This window comes from Piliocolobus tephrosceles, chromosome 19, assembly GCF_002776525.5.
Source record: "Piliocolobus tephrosceles isolate RC106 chromosome 19, ASM277652v3, whole genome shotgun sequence".
Taxonomy (NCBI): Eukaryota; Metazoa; Chordata; class Mammalia; order Primates; family Cercopithecidae; genus Piliocolobus; species Piliocolobus tephrosceles.
Window position 1 is genome coordinate 48,000,561 of NC_045452.1, and position 10,367 is coordinate 48,010,927.

At 39.1% G+C, this 10,367-nt stretch overlaps 1 pseudogene; it reads left to right on the top strand.

The window, feature by feature from the left end:
- Positions 1–5,271: 5,271 nt before the first annotated feature.
- On the top strand, positions 5,272–7,813 carry LOC111524257 (annotated as a pseudogene).
- The last annotated feature ends 2,554 nt before the right edge of the window (positions 7,814–10,367 follow it).

Here is a 10,367-nt window from a genome sequence, read left to right on the forward strand (position 1 = left end):
GGGTCAGAAAATTTTCAGTTTCTTCTGATTGGTGGCTGAGATGTTTGAATAAGTCACTATAACTTGCTGAATTTCAGTGTCTTTATCCATACAGAGGGGATAATAACACTTACTTTTTAGAGTTTTGGGAGGATTATAAAACAACTAATGAAGACTGCCTAGCATATGGTAAACAAAAAACACCTGTTCTCTTCCCTTTTTGGTATTATTCTGAGACTGCTATATAATCCTACTATATCTCATAGTCACTTTAGAATACAGACAGAATATAGAGTCTCAAAATCTCACAGATAGCATATAACATATTGGAATCATCAAATACAAATATAAAATTTAAAAGTGAACCTGGTGAATATTTCAACTCCACTAACTGATGCATCAGGGCTTCTGATGTGTCCCTAGTAAGTAAGTCGCTAGGTAATTTCTGTAGTACTAGGCCCTTACTACCTTAGAACAGAGAGGCCATTCCTTTGAGGCAGTTTTAATTGTCAGAAAGTTCTTAATATTGAACGGAAATCTCCTCCTGGCAATTTCCCTTCAGTGGTTATAGTTCTAGATGTTGATCATATTCACATTGCAGCCCTTTGTGTATTTTAAGTCTGCTGTCTTAGAACAGCACCTGGCCAATGGTAGGTACTTAGCAACTGTTTCCTCAGTGAATGAGTGAGTGGATGAATGGGACAGGAAATGAGAACCATTTAACAGTGTGAGTGCTTTACTGCCTATGCTGAGAACATTAGCACAATTTCTTTTGCACACAATGGTAATATATTGTATCAGTCATGGTACAATAAAGACAGCAGAACCATTATGAGTTTTATAGAATAAGGGATTTATCATAGAAATAAGGCCTTATACAATTATGGAAGGGGCTGGAGAAGTATAGTTTACAAGGAGGGTTGGGAGGATCAGAGAAATGTCTATAACCGTGCCTTCTAGATAGAGCTAGATACAGAGGAGGGAAAACATGAATGAGGGCTGAAATGCTAGTGCAAGTGTCCAAGGCCAGAGTTCACAAAGGAATATGCGAAGGCAGGGACAGCAGCTGAGGAGTGAAACTGGGAGGGAGCCTGGGAACCCTGTTGTTGCCTCTGCATCTGGTTATGGGCCTGGAAAGACTGTTGGCCCGTGTGTTCAGGCTTTCCAGAGAAAAAGAACCAGGAGGATCTATCTGCCTGCCTATCTATCTATCTATCTATCTATCTATCTATCTATCTATCTATCTATCTGCCTACCTATCATCTATCCATCTATCCGTATATCATCTATCTGTGTATCATCTATCTGTGTATCATCTATCTGTCTATCTATCTATCTATCTATCTATCTATCTATCTATCTATCTATGTATCGTCTATCCATCTATCTGTATATCATCTATCTGTGTATCATCTATCTATCTATCTATTTATCTATCTATCATCTATCTATATCTATCCATCTATCTGTCTATCATCTATCTGTGTATCTATCTCTACCTATCTATCCATCCATCCACCCATCTTTCTATCTATGGAATTGCCTCACGTGATTACGAAGTCTGGGAAGTCTTAAAATCTGCAGGGGGACGATGAAGCCTGAGATCCTGGAGAGCTGGTAGTGCAGATAAAGGCTGAAGGCAGTCTGTTGGAGAAGTTCCTCTTGCTCAAGGAGGCTGATCTTTTTGTTCAGTTCAAGCCTTTAATGTGTTGGATGAGGCCCACCCACATTGTGGAAGGCAATCTACTTTACCTAAAGTTCACTGATTTAAATGTTAATTTCATCTCAAAACGCCCTCTGAGTTGACTCATAAAATTATCCATCACAGTCAGCAAAGCTTGCAGTCAGGAAGAAGAGCTAGATAAAGAGGAGGGAAAACATGAATGAGGGCTGGAATCTGCCAGCACTTCAGCCTCTATCCCTTGTTGCGCTAACAATGATGGTCTTTGAAGAGCCAATGGCTACCGTTCACTTCTGCCTTCCAAATCTTGCTCAGGTTTCCCAGAAGATAATTCTGGGAATCATAGTGCTAGTAGACCAGTTGGCATGCATAAAACTACGTAGTCAACCCATTGTTAACTTGGCACCATATATACCTTTTTAACCTATATTTAACTTTCTAACATTTTGCAACCACCCCTCAAGCAACCTCACACCTAACCTTCTTGCCCCAAAAGGACACAAAGTCTCATGTGTCATCTAATCCATCTCTGGGTGATGTTATTACCCTTTAAGCTGCATCACACTTTTCCTTTGATATCTTGTCACCTGAATACTGAGGTATAAGACTAACCAACTGTTAGTACATCTGATGATCAATACTAGCTTAATGGGAGAAGGGGAAGAAAGGAACATAATTGGTTAATATATACACAAATATTCATATGAAAGTAAGAAAAACAATAGTCAAAATTACCAGTCTTTGTTTTTATAACTGGACAGACAGGCTTAACTGGTGTCATCATTCCCTTCTTCCTCTGCCCATTCCTGCTGGTCATCGTTCTTTCCTCGTGGGATAACTAAAAGTTTCATTCCTTATTATATAATATGATATAACTAGCTACAACTTCCCTGCCAAGTGTTGTCCCCAAGCTGGTGTCATAACTAAGTTTCCCAAAGGTTATTCAACTGTTCTGTCAGACCAGTGGCTGATTGGGAGCATGGTAAGACTAGTCAATACTATACATGTGGGCTTATTGTCATATTTTATTTGATAGAATATGATCTCCTGGTTTGGAAACAAGGCTGTGTGTGACACTTTGATAATCAATGAGGCCTTCTCTGAGTCTATAAGAACTGATTTTGGCAGGAGCATTGTGGGCAGGGAAGGCACATTTACATGCAGAGTAAGTGTCTTTTCCAGTGAGAACAAACCACTGCCCTTCTATGGTGCCTCCAGATGACTAGAGGATTCTCTCAGGTAGTGAAGCTACATCAGAGATTCAGGGATGGGCTCTGCTGCTGGCAGATTGAGCACTCAGCAGTGACTGGATCAGATCCACCTTACTGAGTCCATATGTAACCTTCAAGTCTACCACCATGGCCAATTGATTAATGAGGTTGTTGGGCAAGAAGTGGGATGACGTGGAAAACAGCCAAATGGATATCCGTATACTAGGTCATCTTGTCCATGTTATTAATAAGATCCTCCTCTGCTGAGATAACTCTTCAGTGAACAGTCACATGGAATCTGAACATTTTTACACAGTGGGCATTCAGAGAACTCCATTTATATTCCCTTTCTCAATAATTATTTTGTCGTCATTTTTTCTAATCATGTTTTTCCCCCCACAGACTCTGCCCAATCAGTCAAATATTAAGCTACTTTCCGTAAATCAGTGTAGATCTCTACCTGCTGGGAGGATTTCACTTCCTATTGTCCCTCACAGCCACACCTGGGTGGACTGTGGTGCTATTGTTGTCTATTTCTGAGTGATACTTGCATATCATGCAGAACCATCTAAATCAGGCCTCACATTTTCTTTTCAGTCAACTGATTATGAGGAACTCACCACAAGACCACTTCTATTGTTACATGAAAACCACCCACTACGTTTAGTAGCTTAAAAGAATAACAATTTTATTTGATTGCTATTCTGTGGGTCAGGAATTCACAAGGTGCATAGTGGGAACAGCTTGCCTCTGCTCCATGTGATATACGCTGGTCTGGACCACATCAGATGACTGACTTGAGATCATTACATCTGGGGCCTCAGTTCTCGCTGTTGCTTGCACTCTGATTCTCCTTCATATCCTCCTCTCCTTCTGTTTGTGTCATCCTCACATCATCAGTCTGGAAGAATAGCTGTACTTCCACGGCTGTGCAGAGCTCCTAACGGCAACAAAGCTGGGATGCCAGCCCTTCTAAAGGCTCAGTTCCAGAGCTGCAAAGTATCACCCCCACTGAATTCTAGTGTTTATAAAGTAACCTGGTTTATTCAGCATCAATTGAAGGTGCAAGAGCTATACCAGGGCATGAATTTTGGGAGGCATAATTCTTTGAGAATTTTTGGAATTTTTTTTTAAAGAAAATGTTGTTGCCTACATAAAAATCGTAGACTGGGCCGGGCACAGTGACTCACGCCTGTAATCCCAGCACTTTGGGAGGCCAAGGTGGGCAGATCACAAGGTCAGGAGTTTGAGATCAGCCTGGCCAACATGGTGAAACCCCGTCTCTACTAAAGATACAAAATTAGCCAAGTGTGGTGGTGGACGCCTGTAATCCCAGCTACTTGGGAGGCTGATGCAGGAGAATCACTTGAAACTGGTAGGTGGAGTTTGCAGTGAGACTAGATCATGCCACTGCATTCCAGCCTGGGCAACAAGAGCGAAACTCTGTCTCAAAAAAAAAAAAAAAAAAAAAAAAAAAAAAAAAAAATCATAGCCCCATAGCTCTATAATCTATAATTTACATACAGAGGGATAATGTTTATAGCAATATTCAGGGTTTCTCCTAACATCATAGAAATACATTGATAGTGATAGCTCTTGAGTGAAAGGCAAATTCATTCTCTTGTTTCTCTGTTGGAAATACTACAGGAATAGTAAATGAAATGTCCCCAGCCGTGGTCAACATATTTATTTTTCCTACACTGCTCATTGGCTGTTACCAAACCTTTAGAATAAACTTGTTCAGCAAGTTTATTGGGCATTGCTCGGTGTCCCAAATTGCTAGCTGATATTTTAAAATCTGATCTCATGTGTTTTTCTTTGTCATCACCACTTGTGATCCTGTAGCTCTTTGGCCATTTAAACTAAGCCACAAATCTCAGGCTGTCAGTGAAGGGAAGACCAAAAAGAACACAGCGTGAACAAAGAGTCAAATCCTTAGGTTTTTGTTCTAAAATGAGCTTTTATAATTCTTAATAGAGTGATAGCATTTTGTATTTGTAAAATCTGAACATTTTAGGGAAGAAAATATGTGGGGCTTTAAGGCAGCTATTGCTTGGAGGATAAGAATGTAGACCTTATATCTTAAACAACAGAATAGAAGGAGATGTGAGATTACTAAGAGCAGTTTCCCTCCAAAAAGACTAAGTATAGTCACTTTGGAAAACTGTTCGGCAGTTTGTAATAAAGTGAAACATTCATCTACCCTTTGACCCAGCAAGTTTACACCTTGTCTAGGGACACATAGTGCTAGTAGATCAATTTACCCAAGAGAAATAAAAATATATGTCAGAAAGTATTTGTATGTAAACATTCATAGCAATTTTATTCATAGTAGTAAAAAATGGGGAATAATCTAAATGTCTGTTAGGTGACTAGATAAACAAGCTGTAAAATTTTCATATGGATTTTAAAGATGTGACTTACTTAACAGAAGAGAAGGTATATGAAATTCTTGAATTATGTAGAGAAAGAGGATTATTCCCCTTTAATTTGTGTTACTGGAAGAGTTTTTTCCAGCACTGAGGCATTGGTACAGAGCTTCCAGAAAGTTAACACACCAAGGAAGAACTGAAGTCTTTCCAAGCAAAGGATGAAGACAAGGATGAAAATGAAAATGAAAAAGCTGCATCTTCTGTTGCTGCTATGGAAGAAGACTCAGAAGCATCTTCCTCAAGGACAGGTGATAGCTCACAGGGAGACAACAATTTGCAAAAATTAGGCCCTGATCACGCGTCTATGGATATTGATGCCATTAATAAGGTCTACACCAGATTGCTCTCTAATGAAAAAATTGAAACAGCCTTTCTGAATGCACTTGTATATTTGTCACCTAATGTGGAACGTGACTTGATGTATCACACCGTATACTCTCAAGATCCTAATTATCTGAATTTGTTCATTATTGTAATGGAGAATAGAGATCTCCACAGTCCTGAATATCTGGAAATGGCTTTGCCATTATTTTGCAAAGCAATGAGCAAGCTACCCCTTGCCCCCCAAGGAAAACTGATCAGACTGTGGTCTAAATACAATGCAGACCAGATTCGGAGAATGATGGAGACATATCAGCAACTTATTACTTACAAAGTCATAAGCAATGAATTTAACAGTTGAAATCTAGTGAATGATGATGATGCCATTGTTGCTGCTTCAAAGTGCTTGAAAATGGTTTACTATGCAAATGTAGTGGAAGGGGAAGTGGACACAAACCACAATGAGGAAGATGATGAAGAGTCCATCCCCGAGTCCAGTGAGCTGACATTTCAGGAGCTCTTGAGAGAAGAAAGAAGAAACAAGAAAGGTCCTTGAGTGGACCCTCTGGAAACTGAACTTGGTGTTAAAACCCTGGATTGTCAAAAATCACTTATCCCTTTTGAAGAGTTTATTAATGAACCACTGAAGGAGGTTCTAGAAATAAAGATTATACTGTTTTCAAAGTAGAAGCAGAGAACAAATTCTCTTTTATGACATATCCCTTTATAGTATATGCTGTCACAAAGAATCTGGGATTATATTATGACAATAGAATTCACATGTACAGTGAATGAAGAATCACTGTTCTCTACAGGTTAGTTCAAGGACAGCAGTTGAATCCATATTTGAGACTCATCGTTAGATGTGACCATATAATAGATGATGCATTTGTCTGGCTAGAGATGATTACTATGGAAAATCCTGCAGATTTGAAGAAGTAGTTCTACGTGGAATTTGAAGGAGAACAAGGAGTTGATGAGGGAGGTGTTTCCAAATAATTTTTTCAGCTGATTGTGGAGGAAATCTTCAATCCAGATATTGGTATGTTCACATACGATGAACCTACAAAATTGCTTTGGTTTAATCCATCTTCTTTTCTTTTCCTTTTTTGAGATGTAGTCTCGCTCTGTCACCCAGGCTGGAGTGCAGTGGCACGATCTCCGCTCACTGCAACCTCCGCCTCCTGGGTTCACGCCATTCTACTGCCTCAGCTTTCCATATAGCTGGGACTACAGGCACCCACCACCACGCCCGGCTAATTTTTTTTGTACCCTTTAGTAGAGACGGGGTTTCACTATGTTAGCCAGGATGGTCTCAATCTCCTTACCTCGTGATCCGCCCACCTCGGCCTCCCAAAGTGCTGGGATTACAGGCGTGAGCCACCATGCCCAGCTAATCTATCTTTTCGAACTGAGGGTCAGTTTACTCTGATTGGCATATTACTGGGTCTGGCTATTTACAATAACTGTATACTAGATGTACATTTTCCCATGGTTGTCTACAGGAAGCTAATGGGGAAGAAAGGTACTTTTCATGACTTGGGAGACTCTCACCCAGTTCTGTATCAGAGTTCAAAAGATTTACTGGCGTATGAAGGAAATGTGGTAGATGTCATGATGATCACTTTCCAGATAACCCAATGATGTATGATCTAAAGGAAAATGGTGATAAAATTCCAATGACAAATGAAAACAGGAAGGAATTTGTCAATCTTTATTCTGTCTACATTCTCAATAAATCAGTAGATAAACAGTTCAAGGCTTTTTGGAGAGGTTTTCATACGGTGACCAATGAATTGCCCTGAAAGTATTTATTCAGACCAGAAGAAATTGAATTGTTTATATGTGGAAGCCAGAATCTAGATTTCCAAGCACTAGAAGAAACTACAGAATACGATGGTGGCTATACCAGGGACTCCGTTCTGATTAGGGAGTTCTGGGAAATCATTAATTCATTTACAGATGAACAGAAAAGACTCTTCTTGCAGTTTACAATGGGCACAGACAGAGCACTTGTGGGAAGACTAGGAAAATTAAAGATATAGCCAAAAATGGCCCAGACACAGAAAGGTTACCCACATCTCATACTTGCTTTCATGTGCTTTTACTTCCGGAATATTCAAGCAAAGAAAAACTTAAAGAGATTGTTGAAGGCCATCACATATGTCAAAGGACTTGGCATGCTGTAAAACAAAACAAAACAAAATTAAAAAAAAAGGAAGAAAAAATTAAAAACATTTAAAAATAAAACAAGAGGGATAAATTTTTGGTGGTAATAGTGTCCCAGTACAAAAAGGCTGTAAGAAGACCACAGTAGTCACCTACATCTCTGACTCCCTTCTGGGAACATGTGGGCTGGAACAGCAGATTTCAGTTACATGTATGAACAAATCCTGTATTATAATTTTTTAAGTGAAAGTGTTACATATTCTTTCACTTGTATGTACAGAGAGGTTTTTCTGAGAATTTATTTTAAGGGTTAAATCACTTTTGCTTGTGTTTATTTCTGCTTGAGGTTGAGCCTTTTGAGTATTTAAAAAATAAATACCAACAGAACTACTCTCCCAAGGAAAATATTGCCACCATTTGTAGACCATGTAACCTTCAAGTATGTGCTGCTTTTTTGTTCAAATCAGGAGCTATATATATTTTTTAATGATTTGCTTTTGAAACCTGAAATTTTGAAAACAGTGTGATGCAATTACTGCTGTTCTAGCCCCCAAAGAGTTTTCTGTGCAAAATCTTGAGAATCAATAAAGATGGATGGGAGAAATTGGAAAAAAAAATTCATACAATGCAACATAATGGAACAAATTACTGATAGTGCCACATGCATGCATCTCAAAAACATGACGCTGAGTGGATGAAGCCAGACCCCAAATAGCACCCACTGCATGATTTCATTTATATGAAATTCTGGCACACTCAGAATTAATCTGTGATGATACAAATCAGAAAAGTGTTTGCCTAGGAGTAATAATTGATGGGGGAGTGGGAAGCATAAGAAAAATTTCTGAGGTGATAGAATATTCTATATCTTGATAAGGCTATAAGTTACAAAAGTGTATACATTTGTTAAAACTCATTGAATTGTTCATACACTCTATGTAAGTTATACCTTAGTGAAAGAAAGGAGATAAAAGTCTATCCAGCAGAAGCGGGGAGGAGATTTGGAGAGAAAGTACACATGGTTTGGATGCTAGTGTGTACTGAAGATACCTCTTTCCCCAGCCTTGCTGACTACACTTTGTTTCTCTTGACCCAAGAATGTCCAACGTGGCATCGGAGACTGTATGGCTAAGGTGTCCGGGTAATGAGCTGAGAGAGTCTAACAGAATCTAGCCGATATGGTTAGCTGTGTTCCCACCCAAATCTCATCTTGAGCTGTAGCTCCCACAATCCTCATGGTTTGTGGGAGGGATCTGGTGGGAGGTAATTGAATCATGGGGATGGATTTTTTTCCCATGATGTTCTTGTGACAGTGAATATGTCTCGTGAGAACTGATGGTTTTATAAAGGACAATTATTTTGCACACACTCTCTTGCTCATCGCCATGTAAGACGTCCCTTTGCTCCTCCTTCGCCTTCCACCATGATCATGAGGCCTCCCCAGCCATGTGGAACTGTGAGTCCATTAAACCTCTTTTTCTTTAAAAATTACCCAGTCTCTGGTATTTCTTAATAGCAGTATGAAAATGGACTAATACACTAGACCTCACTGTGTAGGAGGTAGAGCAAAGAAAAGCCACTTAGATTTCCCCAATCCCTTCATTCTATGTCCTCTTTTCCTACTGGAGGTGGGTTGCAGCATTCTGTGACAGAGGTAGTGAACCTAAGGCAAGCTTGATTGGGTTTGGAGGAAGTCAGTTGTGGATGCCAACTCCAGTTGCCTCTTACACCTGGTGCCAGGACAATGCAAACCCACCCACCAGTAAAAACCATTCCCAGGGAGAAAGGAACTGAGGAACACAGGCTTGAATTGACTGAGTTTAATATTGAGTTGCTACATTTTAAAATGGTAGCAATTGAGTTTAAAATGTAGGAGAAATATGTTTGTCAAGGAGAAATATGTTCTCAAGAGCCAAGTTGATTTTAGTTAAACAAAGTCTTCTCATCCTCAGTAGATGCTCAGAGCCATTTATAAGAATCTTCCTCTCTCTTTCCCTCTCTCAAATAAACATTAATAACTTAAGGCTATAATTGTCAGAGGAAATCCTACAGCACCTACCAGTGGGCATGTGAGCTCAGCTGAGGTGGCAGGGAAGAACTCCAGACATGAAACTGATAGAATTACAAAAATTAAAATGCAGCAACATTTAGAAATATGAAACTAATCATGAAAAATCATTTTTGCAGTTATAGACCAAAATATGATTTTTTTTCAAGGATGAATGGTATCTGGAAAAAAGCACTGACAATTTAAAAATGAAAACTAAAAATTACTTTGTTAGCAACATTTTACAGATTTTTTTAAAAAAGGGAGCTTGAACATATTTTTATTTGATACTCTGATAATTTCAATTATTTGCTTCAGTGGGCAATTCATCTGGTAATTTTGAATGAATTTTTAATATGGAAGCCTGCACTTACTTATGGAAAAACAACCTTTGATGTAGGGCATTGTAAAGCTTCCCTTACTGATCTTATGAACAATTAAATTTATTTAGAGCATGTTAGCTAATGACATGGAAACAGAGAAATGTTAGCTGCTGAGCTAGAGGAGGGTCTCTTATTGCGATTGTG